This window comes from Macaca thibetana, chromosome X (genome assembly GCF_024542745.1).
Source record: "Macaca thibetana thibetana isolate TM-01 chromosome X, ASM2454274v1, whole genome shotgun sequence".
In the NCBI taxonomy this organism is placed as follows: Eukaryota; Metazoa; Chordata; class Mammalia; order Primates; family Cercopithecidae; genus Macaca; species Macaca thibetana.
In genome coordinates this window covers 32,888,211-32,904,234 of record NC_065598.1, presented here as the reverse complement: position 1 = coordinate 32,904,234, position 16,024 = coordinate 32,888,211, and the positions used below count along the sequence as shown (strand labels likewise).

The 16,024-nt window shown below is 37.3% G+C and overlaps 1 protein-coding gene across 14 annotated transcripts in view; it reads left to right on the top strand.

Annotated features, from left to right (window-relative positions):
* Window positions 1–16,024, top strand: part of DMD (dystrophin) — a 2,269,491-nt gene that overhangs the window by 258,754 nt on the left and 1,994,713 nt on the right. The window contains exon 1 of one of the 14 annotated variants that reach the window (XM_050777151.1): window positions 5,006–5,047. The exons of the other annotated variants lie outside the window; for them this stretch is intronic. The gene's annotated coding sequence lies outside the window, so the exon portion shown is untranslated. Of the gene's footprint in view, window positions 1–5,005; window positions 5,048–16,024 lie in introns of those variants that run through there. 14 annotated transcript variants of the gene reach the window in all.

The following is a 16,024-nucleotide window of genomic DNA, read 5'->3' as shown; positions in this document are numbered from 1 at the left end:
AAAGTGGCTTAAACCCCACAGCTATAGCACAAGCAAGCAGGGTCATCAGATGCCACTCCATTCTTCTGGAAGCTGCAGAGAAAAGGAACTCGGAAACCCGGTATGCCAGCAAAAAGGGTAAGAAATTCTTATCAGCCAAGTTTCTGGTCTCTCTCTCTTTCTCTGTATTGGTAATTAGTAAACTATTTGTCTCCTCTGCAAGGGTTTGATTAATAGAAAGAAGGATTTGTGACGCTAGTCTTAGCAAATCTGATGTAGTTTGTGCTAAGAATTTGTCTTTCTGTGTTCTGTAATGGAGAGAGGGATATCATAGGATAGAACGTGGGTTTAGAACACCCATAAGTCTGCTTTTCAAGTCAGCTTGGGAGACTGGTCAGTTACAAACTTTGCTATGGGTCCCTGAAACCAATATTCTATGAAATTTCTCTGTCTTGTTTTGTGTTCTTAAGAGCTTAACCTTGTGACCATGTGGGGATACTTTCTTTTGGTTTCCACCATCCAGAGGACAGGAATTTTGGGGTTCATGTCATAGTTACTCCTAAAATTTTTTCTTGAGCAGTTAAAAGCCTTGCAAGCTTGAAATTGGCTTCTCTTGGTTCCTTCTGGGAAAAGCAATAGAAACTTCTCAACGCTATATAGCTCAGTAGCTAAGGCTTTGTCTTTTGACAGTGGTGGCCTGGGATCAATGGTTGGCTTCTGGAATGATTCCTTTCTGATTTGTTATTTGTGTAGTTTTGCCATTTATTAAGTTTTTTTTTTTTCTTTCTGATTTCCTCTCTTGAATTTTCCTTTCTCTGAACTACCTTGTGGAGATTCTAAACCTTGTGGAAAGAAACTGCTTACTATGTATTTGCAGCCCCTAGGAGGTTTCCTTTGGTAAAGTTCAGAAGCTAGAAATATTGGCCACTTGGCATGGCTAAAATTAGGTAATAAGAGATCTAAAAGAATTTCTTTTTAAAAGAGCACTATGGTTAAAAGTCAGCTTAATTAAAAATGGATAAACCAGGTATAGATATATTTAAAAGGGCTTTATGTTTTTCTCTTCTTGGAACTTGATTTTTTGGAAAAAGTTTTTTCTTCTCAGTCAACTGAATTATTATTCTCCTTTTTTTTTTTTTTTTTTTTTTTTTTGTCTTGCCACTCTTAATGCACACGAGAGGCCCTAAGATAACTTCTGGTAGCCTGGTACTCATTGGGAAAAACAGAGAAGGCACCACAGAACCCGTTTTAGGGGAAGAAACCTGTTTTCCACATGAAACCCCAGGAATTAAAAACAGATAGATCCCTCTCAAAATCAAAGACTCTGTTCTGTTTTTCATTGTGTTATCTGATAGTTTTGAGTTCTGGGGATATCAGAAATTACTTCACATTATGAGGGAGTTTTGGTGTGTAATAACTAGGTAGGAAAAATACTTTAAGGGATGGATAATAGTAGTTATAGAGGGATACTTGACTCTTTGCACACTTGGATCAGAGAAGCATGCTTTAGTCACCTGGAAGATAAGGAAATATTGCTCACCTGCCACTGGGAGATGAAACTCCCATGAAAGATGGGCTGATTACAAAATGGGCTGATTGACTTTGGGTTGCCTTGCAATGAAATGCAGGGTATGGCCGGGTGCGGTGGCTCGGGCTTGTAATCCAAGCACTTTGGGAGGTCGAGGTGGGCAGATCACTTGAGGTCAGCAGTTTGAGACCAGCCTGACCAACATGGTAAAACCCCATCTCTAAGAAAAATACAAAAATTAGCCAGGCATGGTGGCACTTGCCTGTAATCCCAGCTACTTGGGAGGCTAAGGCAGGAGAATCCCTTGAACCCAGGAGGCGGAGGTTACAGTGAGCCGAGACTGCACCACTATACTCCAGCCTGGGTGACAGAGTGAGACTCCATCTTAATAAAAAGAAAGAAAGAAAGAAAGAAAAAGAAAAAAAGAAATGTAGGGTAGAAGCACATTGGTGTCTTCTCCCATAGTATTTCCCTCCTTTGGGGGATGCAATATAAAATAGTGCCCTTAATTTAGGAGTTCTGTCTTTGCATTCAGCTGTGATTAAGCCCTAGAAATGCATGCTTTCTTGACCCTGTTCCTCCAAAATCTCCACCCTGAAACCAGCAATCCGATTAAGAAACTGGCAAATAAAAAAATCTTATCAGTGCCAAATCTTCTGTGTGTCTATTTATATGTGTTTTGTGTGTGTGTGTGTGTGTGTGTGTGTGTGTGTGTGATGTTTATAAAAGAGCTTTGATTAATTGGCTTAGAAAAATAAGTGCTTAAATAAAAAAATATATGTCAGAAAAATAGAAACTTTGATGACTTTTTGTTCACATGACTTTAGTAATCTTTTTGCAATAAAGACAGTTTTAAGGATTATTGTTAAAGTAAAATGTCTTGAAAATATAGACATTTGGTCTAAATTAAGGTCAGATATCACATTTACTAAATACTTTAAGGTCAAACTGCTTCCTTGACTTTTGAAAATTGTTTCATTTACCTACTTTGGAACATTATATTATAGATGAGGCCTGGGGACATGTGGAGAGCTATGCCCCTAGCTATGCTGAAAAGAGTCAGACCTTATCTTCACTTCTGTCTGATGTCTTAGGCTCCACCCCTAGCATATAATTAAAATAGCTTTCTTATCAGGTTTTTCACTAAAAATAAAAGTTGCTAAGAGTTAACATTGTAACATGAAATTGAGGTTACTGGAGAAACAGTTTTACATACAAGGTGTGTAGGGAATGTGTTTTTGGTGAAAGATAATAAGAAGGCATAGGAATATTGCTTTTGTTGAAGATAATGTAATTTTGTCTAGTTCAGAGGTTTTAAAGACTGTCTTAAACTAAAAGAGTAATGGAACAAAACCTAGGGTTCAAGCAAAGTGAAAAGGGTTTATAAGGGGTTGATCCTGAACAAAAATTCTGTGGGTATAAACAAGTTGGCTAAGATTTGAAAAAGATTATTTAGCTTTTTCTATAGGTTAAAATATTAAAATCATACTGTGGGGCCAGAATCTGGGCCCATGTGTCCAAATAACAGGGTCTTCTTAGAAAATTGATCTGCTGTTTGATGGAAAATTATAAAGCATTCTAAAAAGTTTATGAGAATGATACCTTATGGTCAAACTAATTAAAACTGGATAGATATATAAAATTTTATTTAAAAACTACCTTTAGCATTTAAGATGCACTAGTGCAAACACGAAAGTTGGTTTTCTCTTTTGAAGACGATTTTTATGTAATGTTAAAAGATAACGAAAGGGTTTTGCTTTCTCCTTTGAGTAAATGGCAGGGGAAAAGGGGAGAGAGAAGAGACAAATTCAGTTATCCTCATGCTGTCTTTATTGGGTCTTGTTTGGAAAGCTAAGTCTCCTCTATCAGAATAAAAGTTTTCCTTTTAAGATTTTGAAGTTATCATTTTGGCCTAATGAACGACTTATGGTGACCTGGGATTCTATTTTGTGATATCCAGTGTTTTAAACCTTTGATATTTGGCAAACTTTCCAAAATCAAATTATAAATTATGTCTCTTTCTAGCCTAATGTTTTAGATATTAGGTCCTCTAAAGTCCAAAAATGACATTTGGCATATTTTGCATAAAAATCATACAGGAAACATTGTCAAATATGAAATGGTGTTTGGCTTTTTTTGGGCTATATTTGTGTAAATATATTATTGGCATATGTTCTGAAATTATGTAAAACTCCTATAATTCTAATATGACTTAGTATATGTTATCAGTAATAATTGTAATTATGTTAAATGGCTATGTGTCACAGAGGTAACAAATTTCCTTGTCGATTATGTCTTTAACTCTGGCTGCCCTAAAGTGTTTGTGTCATCCACAGGTGATTGTTGTCTCATTTTTGTCCTCTTAAAAAATGGTTTTATAGGCTGGGCATGATGGCTCACGCCTGTAATCCCAGCACGTTGGGAGGCCGAGGTGGGTGGATCACCTGAGTCAGGAGTCCAAGAGCAGCCTGACCAACATGGAGAAACCCCACCTCTACTAAAAATACAAAATTAGCTGGGCATGCTGGCACATGCCTGTAATCCCAGCTACTCGGATGCTGAGACAGGAGAATCGCTTGAACCTGGGAGGCAGAGATTGCGGTGAGCCGAGATCATGCCATTGCACCCCACCCTGGGCAACAAGAGCGAAACTCTGTCTGAAAAAAAACAAAAACAAAAACAATAATTTTACTATTAGCTGTAAAATGTAACAGGTGCTCTTTAATGCAGGTTTCTGATTAATAACTCTGGAGATAGTGACATTAGAATAGAAGGAAAACTTTCAAATAGAGGAGTGAATGGTATTTGGTTTTCTTTGGACTGTATTTGTATAAATATGTTATTAGTATGTGTTCCAAAAATTATGGGAAACTTCTATAATTCTGATATGATTTCACTATTAATAATTGTAACTATTATGTAAAATTGTTTTGTGCCACAGAAGTAACCAAAATCCCTAGTCAATTGTAGCTTTAATAATGGCTGTAGACTTTTGTCATCCACAGACATTTTATCTTGCTTTGGTCCGTTTCAAAAGGCAGTTTATAATTGGATATAAGGCTCTGAGTGCAGGTCTTAGATAACTTTAAAAATTATGCTCTTGAAATAGAGGAAAAAAGAAAACTTCTGAACGTGGTGAACTGATGTGTTAAACATTGCTAATCCTTTTGTTTTCAGAATCAAGATGACTTATTTCTTTAGAGCTATTTGCAACTTTTAACAAGTGAGTAAAATACACTCAGTGAAAAATTTTGGAGCAAATTTGTTTCTCTCTACCTGATTTCTTTAGAATTTGGAAACCATTTGTGAGTATTCTCAGTTTATGGCATTATAGTTAATTGCATACGTGCGATAAGAATCTGTTTTCTTTTGTAACAGGACACCATTGGAGAAATTGGTCATTTTACCAAGGCTTTGACTGGAATGGCATGCTTCCTTTAAAGAATCAAAGTTGACTTATAGAGCCATTTAAAGCCCGTTGGGGAATCTGGCCTCATACCTTGTCCACACAGAGTCCCTGTACAAGGTTCCTGACCTGTGGTAAGTAAAGAATGTCACTTTCTAACAGGCCCAGGAACCCCAAGTTATCTTGGGACCTCAAGAGGAGAGGACTTTGGTCAACTCATAGGTATTTGAGGGAATAAACCCATGGCTGGGCTCAGCTTTCAAAAAGTCTTATCTGAGATTCTTTATGGAACAGAGTTCCATCAAAGCCAATTTAAAAAGCCTAAGTGAAAAAGAATTATTCTTGCTGCACTTTATGCAAATAATCAGGCCAAGTACAGTAAGACTGAAATTCATTTTATAAACAAATAATTTCTATCATGATTTGTTTTTAATAAAAATGGGAACTGAAGAGAGAAAACTTATGCTTCAAAAGAAAAATCATAGTTAAACTGTTAGCTATTCTTGAGGTTTATTCTGCAGTTTAGACTAAATTCTAAATTCTTTGTGGGTTAGAAGTTCCCAAACTAATGATTTCAAATGTTTGCTTTTGAAATTGGGAATTGTACTCCTCATCCTAGGACTCATTATACCTTATAGTAGACTGTTCACTTAAACACTGTAGTAAAACTATAGATGAGAATAATAATGTTTCTGCCATGCAAGCCTTGGAAGCCCAATTAGGCCAGCGTGAGTCCCCTCAGACAGTTGCAAAGCAGTTCCACTCTTCTCACCTTGGAGTTCACTCCCATTCCCACTACATCCCCCATCAGCAGGAAGAAGCCAGAGCAATTGACGGTGTTTAGTTTTTACTCATCTTTATAGCTGACACCTTAAGGTTAAGGTGTTATAAAACCCAAAGGAAGGGATTGAAACCACATTTGCAAAATTAGGTCTGAGACAGTGAACACAATCTAACTTAACTGACTCCATCTAGCTTCTAACCTCCAAGCTGTCCTTGTTCATTCCTGGGCATAAGCTGAACTAACTTTGGAAGAAACTTAGTTTATAGTTTAAACAAAGATGTTAACAGACCTTTCCCAAAGCAAAATTCCTTCTTACCTGGGACTTGCCTTTGTAGGACTAACATTCGCCACAAAATTAGAAATTATGGTTAGGGCTCATGCAGCTGGAGGCTACAAGATTCTCACCCTCCCTAAACTGCTCCTAAGATCAGTGCTTGAGATATTTTGCAGACCCTGCCCTTGGTGGATCAGCTGGCACCACCAGATCAGTAAACTACTGGCTCATCTGATCTTGTGGCGTCCACCCAGGAACTGACTCAGCGCAAGAAAACAGCTCCAGCTTGCTATGATTTCATCTCTGACCAGTCAGCACTCCTGGCTCACTGGCTTCCCTCTGCCCACCAAGTTATCCTTAAAAACTCTGCTCCCTGAATGCTTGGGGAGACTGATTTGAGTAACAATAAAACTTTGGTCTCCTGCACAGCTGGCTCTGAGTGAGTTACTCTTTCTCTGTTGCAATTCCCCTGTCTTGATGAATCGGCTCTGTCTAGGCAGCAGGTAAGGTGAACCCTTTGGGCGGTCACAGTTTTGACCTAGTAAAGCTTTCATTTTCTTGCTTTGCCCTATGGCCTAATTTATAATATACATAACCAAAAGCCTTAGCTTCTAGTAATAAGTATTTATTAAAGTGCTATATAAACGTTACATTTTAGAGTAACCAACTTTTCTTGTTTTTTTTTTTTTTTTTTTTTTTTTTCCCCAGGAATTTCTCAGTTTTAAAATTTAAAGTCCCATGTCCCACAAACCTGCTTAGTCCCCAGGCACACCGGATGCTTGATCACCCTAAAGTTCTAGTTTATTTTGGGATTTTTGCATCCCTTAAAATTACATACAAGATGTTGGGTATACATACATACTGTAATTGCCCATCAGGTTCACCTTGCCCACTCCCTAGACAGAGTTGATTTATCAAGACAGGGAAATTACAATACAGAAAGAGTAATTCATGCAGAGCAGACTGTATGGGAGACTGGAGTTTTGTTATGGCTCAAATCAGTCTCCCTGAGCATTTGGGGACCAGAGTTTTTAAGGACAATTTGGTGGGTGGGGGACAGCCAGTGAGTCAGGAGTAATGATTGGTTGGATCGGAGATGAAATCATAGGGAGTCAGAGCTGTCTTGCCCTGAGTCAGTTCCTGAGTGGGGGTCATAGGATGAGATGAGCCAGTTTATTGATCTGGGTAGTGCTGGTTGATCCATCAAGTGCAGGGTCTGCAAAATATCTCAAGCACTGATCTTAGGCTTTACATTAGTGACTTTATGCCCAGGAGCAATTCGGGGAGAAGCAGGATCTTGTAGTCTCTAGCTGCATGACTCCTAAACCATAAATTCTAATGTTTTGGCTAATTTGTTAGTCCTACAAAGGCAGTCTAGTCCCCAGGCAAGAAGGAGGTTGGTTTTGGGGAAGGGTTGTCATTGCCTTTGTTTTAAATCATAAACTATAAACTAAGTTCCTCCAAAGTTTTTTCAGCCTATGCCCAGGAATGAGCAAGGACAGCTTGGGGCTTAGATGCAAGAGGGAGTTGGTTACATCAGATCTCTTTCACTATTTCAATTATAATTTTGCAATGATGGTTTCAATACCTGAATGCATTTGCCTAAGACAAAGATTCAATGCCAAAGCATCTAACATATCCCAATACATTGAAAACCTCAGTATTAATTTGTTTGCTGTTGATATAAAACAGAATACCTGAAACTAGGTTATTTATTTCAAAAAGGAACTTATTTCTTACAGTTGTGGAGGCTCAGAATGTATCTGCACAATGGGTTCTTCTTTCCTGCTGCCCAAGTAGAGCTGATTTATCAAGACAAGGGAATTGCAATGGAGAGTTTTACACACATATAGCCACCAGCTAAATGGAAGACCAGAGTTTGCTGTTACTCAAATCAGTCTCCTCAAAAAGTCTGAGGCTAGGGTTTTTCAAGAACAGTTTGGGGAAAGGCATATGCATAGCTACGCAGTAGGTGCTTTCTGCTGATTGGTAGGGATTGCAATCATAGGAGTGTGGTAAAGGGTCCTCCTGTGCACTGAGTCTCTTCTGGGTGGGGCCACAGGAGCAGTTGGCAGGTCCAGGTGGAGCCATCAGTCATCAGACATGAAATATATCTGAACAGATATCTCAAAAGGACAATCTTAAGTTCTACAATAGTGATGTTGTCTGCAAGAGTAATTGGGGAAGTCGCATGTCTTGTGACCTCTGGAATAATGGCTGGCAATCCTTTATATCTACACCTCAGCAGAATTTAGTTTCCCCTATCCTCCTAGCCTGGTGGTCTCTCATTAGCTTTACAAATGCGGTTGAGTTTTGGGGAAGGGCGATTGTCATTTAAACTATGAATGTCTCCCAAAGTTAGCTTGGCATAAGCCCAGGAATAATTAAGAGCAGCTTGAAGGCTAAAGGCAAGAGAGGAGTTGGCTAGATTAAATCTCTTTCACTTCCATAATTTTCTGACTGTTATAATTTTTGCAAAGACCATTTCAAGAAGTCCCAGGTCGAAAGGACACATCTGGTGAGGACCTTCTTGCTGGTGGGGACTCTCTACAGAGTCCCAGTGGCCTGGGGCATCACATGGCAGGAGGACTGTGTATGCTAACTTGCTAGCTCAGGTCTCTCTTCTTCTTATAAAGCCACCAGTGCCATTCCCATGATAATGCATTAATCCATTAACTCATTAATCCGTAAGGGCAGTGCCTTCATGATCCAAGTGCCTCTTAAAGGCCTCCCCTCTCAATACTGCCACATTGGGGGTTAAATTTTGGTGGGGATAAATAATGAAACCATAGCAACCACTGAATCAAAGGAGTTAAATACTATTTTTAAAAATGATGTTACAAAGCAAAAAAAAAAAAAAAAAAAAAAAAAAAAATAGCGTTAAAAGAAAAACTTGAGCCGAATTAATGTTAAAGGAGTTTAATTGAGCAATGAACGATTTGTGAATCAGGCAACCCTCAGAATCCCAGCAGATTCAGAGAGACTCCAGGGGTGCCTTGTGGTCAGAACAAATTTATAGACAAAAAAAAGCAAAGTGACTTGTAGAGATCGGAAGTGAGATACAGAAACAGCTGGATTGGTTACAGCTCGCTGTTTGCCTTATTTGAGCACAGTTTGGACAATCAGTAATGTATAACTGGTTGAAGAATGGCTGCTGTGATTGGCCAAGACTGAGTGACTGTTACAGGCCCATACTCCTAAGTTAGTTTTTCAATCTTGTCTACCTATTGAGATAGGTTGTAGTTCGTCCACAGGGACTCAAATACAGAAGTACGGAGTCCTTCTCAGGCCATATTTAGTTTGCTTTAACAATAGACTTTATGGGAAAATGATATTTTGTTAAATGCAAAATAATAAGTTAGAGAAACACGTTAGTGTTTATAATTTTTAATATTGACTATTACCCTTAGCTGTTTGTTTATTTATTTATTTATTTTTTCGAGACAGAGTTTTGCTCTTGTTGCCCAGGATGGAGTGCAGTGACGCCATCTCGGTTCACTGCAACCTCCGCCTCCTGGGTTCAAGTGATTCTCTTGCCTCAGCCTCTTGAGTAGCTGGGATTACAGGCACACGCCACCACGCCTGGCTCATTTTTTGTGTTTTTAGTAGAGACAGGGTTTCACCACATTGGCCAGGCTGGTCTCAAACTCCTGACCTCAGGTGACCCGCCCACCTCAGCCTCCCAATGTGCTGGGATTACAGGCATGAGCCACCACGCCCGCCTGCCTTAGCTGTTTAACATGTAACTCATGACTTGGTGTAGTCCCTGAGATTTGGAGAGGCAAACTGAGGTTTGAATCCTGTCTTCAAACTTACTGGCAGTTGAGCCTGATCAAGTTGCTTAACATTTTTGTGACTCATTCTCCTTACACATAAAGTGGAGAAATTTTGCCTATTTTTAAATAGAATTGTACAGGATAGAGAAAAATGTATTTTAAGCCTCTTAGTGCTTTGTGATATGTAGCAGGCAATATTTAAATGGTAACTATTATTATTGATAATAGTAAGTATGTATTTATGTGCTTCACAGCTTTACAATTAAACATGTCCCTCTCAGGGTTTCATACTATATTCTTACCTAGAGCTGTGACATGAAACCACCTTTCACCAAAACTGAACAATTGGTATACTGAGGATAAACATTACTTTTTTATTCGGTAGATATCACTGGATAATTTTGTTATAAATCTCTGACAGTAAAGTGAAAGATTATGTATATCAGTTAAAACTGATAAATAACATTAAAAAGAAATTTCTGAGTTGAACATCTTTTGCTCTAAGTTTTCTGGCCAAACAGGGATACCTCAAAGGAAAATGGCAGGTGAATTTGTATACAGATAATTAAATAGTAGTTTTAGTCAGTAAATAAGGAGGTCCAAATAATAAGTAGAACCAGGGACATAGCATGGTAAAAATTATGCTGCCCAAGTTTCAAAAACATTGATGGTAACAAATAGCTGTGTAATATAAAAGCTGGTACTTGGTCAAATCCTTTTTACCTGACTTGAGAAAAGGTATCACCTCCCCATATTCTACTCCAAACTGGTAAAATTCTCACAGAGCTGCTCCGTAGCCTGGCTGGCTACCTCACTGAAACTTCACCTTGGAGGCCTTATGACCTTTTAACTTATTCCATAGCCAGATTCCACCATTATTCAAATCAATGGTGCATTTCCAGGTGAATCAGAAGTTATTTAGAGAAGATTCTGACATGTTAAATAAACATTCCAAATTTCTCAGGAATTACTTTTAGACATCTCTAAATGGATAACAGAGAGGTTATGTGAAATCCTTATGTAATTACCTGTGCCCAGATTTTTTGTTGTTGTCTGTTTTTGGTTTTTGAGACAGAGTTTCACTCTTGTCGCCCAGGCTGGAGTGCAGTGGTGCGATCGTGGCTCACTGCAACCTTTGTCTTCCAGGTTCAAATGATTCTCCTGCCTCAGCCTCCCAAGTAGCTGGGATTACAGGCGCCAGTCACCACACCTGGCTAATTTTTGTATTTTTAGTAGAGAAGGGGTTTTACTATGTTGACTGGCTAGTCTCAAACTCCTGACCTCAGGTGGTCTGCCTGCCTTGGCCTCCCAAAGTGCTGGAATTACAGGTGTGAGCCACCGCGCTGGGCCTGTGACCAGATTTCTTAACCATCACATGCCTTTGGACTTGCCATTCAATGTTCCATTTAGTTGATTTTGATACACTGAAAAATCATTATGAACACATTTTCAAATCTAGCTGGCTTCATTTTTGTCTCCTAAATTGCACTAAATATAATCTGTGATTGTGACAGTGCCTTTGCTTTAATCTATCAGCTATTTTTGAAAGGTATATAACTTAATTGAAAAATAGTACAATTTTTTCACTTAGAATCTTTATGAAAAATGTAAAAGATGCTTTGCCAGTCTGAATAGTTAATTGAGTTTGACTGTACTGGGTAAGATGCAAAAAGAGTGTGTCTATGGCAACTCTTTATCTCATAAAAAATTTAAAGGGCCTTTATTTAATGTGACTCCTTTTTAAATTATTTAATGACATAAGTAACACTGGATATATAATTAGAGTCTAAGATTAAAACACAATAATTGAAATAAGAATATGAAGAAGCTCACACAAAAATGATTGAGCTTCAAATGAATATATTATTCTTTAAGCTCAGCTGAACTCTTGTAAGTTGTATTTTTTCACTATGATATAATAATAATAATAGTATGTTGATGACAATTATACTACTTTATAAATGTAAAGTATTTTATAGTGTACTAAGCTCTTTCCTATACATTATCAAATTTGAATCTCCAATTAGCCCTGGATATTTGTATATATATATATATTTTTTTTTTTAATCAAGACAGAGTCTCACTCTGTTGCCCAGGCTGGAGTGCAACGGCATGATCTCAGCTCACTGCAACCACTGCCTCCCAGATAGCTGGGACTACAGGCATATGCCACCACACTTGGCTAATTTTTGTATTTTTAGTGGAAACGGGGTTTCACCATGTTGGCCAGGCTGGTTTTGAACTCCTGGCCTCAAGTGATCTGCCACCTAGGCCTCCCAAAGTGCTGGGATTACAGGTGTGAGCCACCAAGCCCGGTCTGTGTGTCCATTTTTTAGAAAAGGAAACTGATGCACAAAAAGGTTAAGTAACTTGTTCAAGATCACATAATTAGTAAGTGATAAAGTCACACTCAAACCCAGATATTCTAACTTCAAGTATAATGTTCTTTTCTCTGTGTTCCTTCTTTGTGTAATAGAGAGCAATGAGTATGTAGGAAGGGCAGAATGGCTGCACAGATCTTTGCAATATGTCTCACAATAATGCCGTGCCTTCAAAAGACTTGATTTAATCATTTTGTTCCCTCATTCACTGGTCTATTCATTCAGGGTAAAGGGGCCCTTTTCTCTAGATAGATTTGCTTTCACCATTTCATTCCCTTGTCAATATTCGCCAACTTAGAATAATTATGTTTTCACTGTCCCGCTTGAAAAAAGATGCTTAGGTAATTCTTTATTTAAGAAGTGAAGAAACATTATCAATATTGATAGAGATATGAACATATATATATATATAGAGAGAGATATGGATGAATACAGATATAGATACCTAAATTCCAGGAAGAAGGAACTAGATTTTTTAATTGTACAAAAATAAAATATTCTTTTAATTTCTTTCTTTTACCTTTTGTGTTCTTTACATAAGATCAAATGAATAAATATATTTATTTATTAAGGAAGCTTATTGGTAATTCTTGTAGTATTTACTCTCTATTAAATATCAACCTAGGAATGGTATCCATAACTTTTGTTTAAATACAATTCTTCTATTGATGCAATAAGAGCTGTCAGTCATAGTGCTGGTAATGCCAGAGGGGAAATCATCCCTGACAACATTTTTCTGTTGCACTATTGATACATGCAAGTTGATGTTCAGGTGTGTGTACGTATGTATGCATGTATATAGGCACACAGCAAAATCATATATACATGTGACTACATATTAAAATACACTTAAATATATATATTTACTCTGTAAGTAAATAATCATTTATTTCGATGTTTAGATGAGATTTTAACATGTTAGAATGGCGTCATTTTTCTTTCTAGGCAATCTGCTAGCAGGCTTTTTCCAGCAACCTATTCTTCCCTCATTTTTTTTTGATATTATACCAAGATTTCTGTCTCCATTTTGTTGATGTAATTATCCTGGCATAATTTTGAAAAAAGATTTCCTGGCAATGTAAATCCACAAGATTGTTGATATGGCTTGAGCTCAAATGATGCTTCTATCCAATTTGTTTACCTTTCAGCTTGAGCAGAGTTCTTGTGTCATAAGGAAAACAGGAAGAGATGCTATAGTAGATAAGGACTTTTATGGATGGTTTTATTTTAAGTAAATATTGCCTGTAAGGGATCCAGGAATTTTAGTGTTTTTCTTGGAATCCTTAACCATAATACTTAGCCCAGAGCAAAACTTTCTCTCAAATGATGGTAAAAAATCTAATTCTATTAAATCTTGATTATTCCATGGGCTGCCTTGGAATACATTGCCTATGAGTTTTTCTGCTAAGAAATGGACTTCGTTTATTGCTCATTTTCTCAAAATTAAGGAAAGCTGTTGTTCTTCAATTTAGATCGATGTTGACAAGGTCCTCTTCATAGCAGCAGGTGTTACGCTATAATTGCTCATTATAGAATTAGGTTTTGCTTGAAGGAATTCAGGAAACAAGAAAAGCATGTTCTTGTGTACATGAATTCTGGTTGAAAAATTGAAAGAACGACACTAGGAATAGTATGTAAATTGGCAGAATTTATCATTTCATTGTGCAACTAGTATTTTAAAAGGCACTAAAATCAACGTGAACATCCTTGGGAAACCACTCTCCTTCTTAGGCCTAACTTGCAAAGTATCCCCTTACCGTTGTGTTTTTTTAATGTAGAAATTCAGATTAGAACAATATGGGGAACAAAATATTGGCAGACAACCTTGTTGAAGGAGATGAAAAACAAGAAGCTATAGAAATAGATTGGCTAATAATACTGAGTAACTACTCAACTGCAAAAATGCCTTGCTTTTCCGAGCGATGTATAAAGCAATTAGCACCAACATTTTCATTAGGTTACATAAAATAATATTACTTTGTAAACACCTATAAACAGAGATTACCCAGATAGCCTAAGACTATTATTAAGTACAATAAAACGTTACTGGTTTAAAGTAATAGGTATAGAACTTTGTATTGTATGGTGCACATTCACATAGTTAGAGAGGAAATGGAGGTCTAACAAGTCAAAGTTCAATTACACACTTGTAATCCATCCTTAAGGGAAAAAGCTTCACTGATCAAGATGGTACTTTGCACAACCTTGCCAATTTTTTCACAAAGCTTTAATGATGCCAAAAATAATCTTTTACCTCCCATACCTGAGTAAACCATATTTGAGTTATTTTCTCTGCTCCTTCCTATACCTTTCCTTTTTGGCATCACAAAGTCAGATTTTTAACCTACAGGTTGACATAAGCCAAAAATGTTAGAAGATTATAAACTGCCTCTCTTTCTCTCACTGTATGTATGTGTATATGTGTGTGTATACATATATAAACACACACATAGATAAATCACATGGAAACATAAGCACATATCTACGCACTGTTGTTTTGCTACCGTATCCATTGACGACGTGTATTTTGAATTACAGGTATTTTTTTTTCTGAATTTAAAAGTGAAATGAAAGAAAGTTTTGTTAGATATACAGTTATTACCTATATAAAAATGATTCTGTGCGTACTTCCATGGCAAAGTACAATACCTCCTCTGCTGTCACTGCCAATGCACAGGTGTTCTTTTTCCTGGCTGTTTGACTCACTGGGAGAACTTATAAAAATATTTCAGTCACAGCTTTACTCTAGCCCAGATCAATTAATCAGTACCTTGGCCTTGCAATCTACTAGGCAGTCCTTCCCAAACTCTAGAATACAGAAGAATCCCTTAGAATGCTTATTAAAATGCAGATTCTAAAGCCTCATTCTAAATGATATTCTTCTGGTAGGTCTTTACAAGTCACGTATTCCTGGGGTCTTTCTTTGAGAAACACAACTCTAAAAAGTCTTTGTTATTCCCATTCTGGGTTTTGAATTCTTTCTTGAAATTGTAACAAGATATATGTACTGAAATATTGTTCCTCTAACAATATCTAAAGAAATTTTCAGCATTAGCAGCACGTGTTGGCACTCTTGTTGTTATTTTGTTTAATATTTAAGACAGCTAAAAGTTACAGTAATTTATATAGATAATCAGTACTATGGAATCAACCATTAACGGTTCATCTCACTAAAGAATTTTTATTTTTATTATTTATTTATTTACTTATTTTTGAGACAGAGTCTGGCTCTGTCGCCCAGGCTGGAGAGCAGTGGTGTGATCTCAGCTCACTGCAACCTCTACCTCTCGGGTTCCAGAGATTCTCTTGCCTCAGCTTCCCAAGTAGCTGGGATTACAGATGCCTGTCACCTCGCCCAGCTATTTTTTTTGTTTTGTTTTTGTATTTTTAGTAGAGATGGGATTTCACCATGTTGGCCAGGCTAGTCTGGAACTCCTGACCTCAGGTGATTCACCCGCCTTGGCCTCCCAAAGTGCTGGGATTACAGGCATGAGCCACCGTGCCTGGCCTCACTAAAGAATTAGCATCATATGTTTATTAGTACTGAGGTTAGTTCCCAAACACTGCACTAAAAAAATGAATGAAACAAATGAATGAAAACGTGTTTCCTTAGCCATATTCCAAGAAAATCACTTCTATGATGATTGTAATTGGAAGCATCTCTTCTTTCTTTGCCTGGGATCTTTGTAACAAGGTTATCTTCTTCCATGTCCCATTCCAATTAATAATCATTTATTTCTATTTAAGGCTTTTATAATCATTCAGAGAATCCACACTCTTTGTGTCTGCCGTCGCTGAGTTCACGCATTAAATACAGAATTTTCAACAACCATATTTCCATCTTTATTGTTATTAATATTTCAAATTTGCTTCTGTTCAGAACCATGAACTTGCAG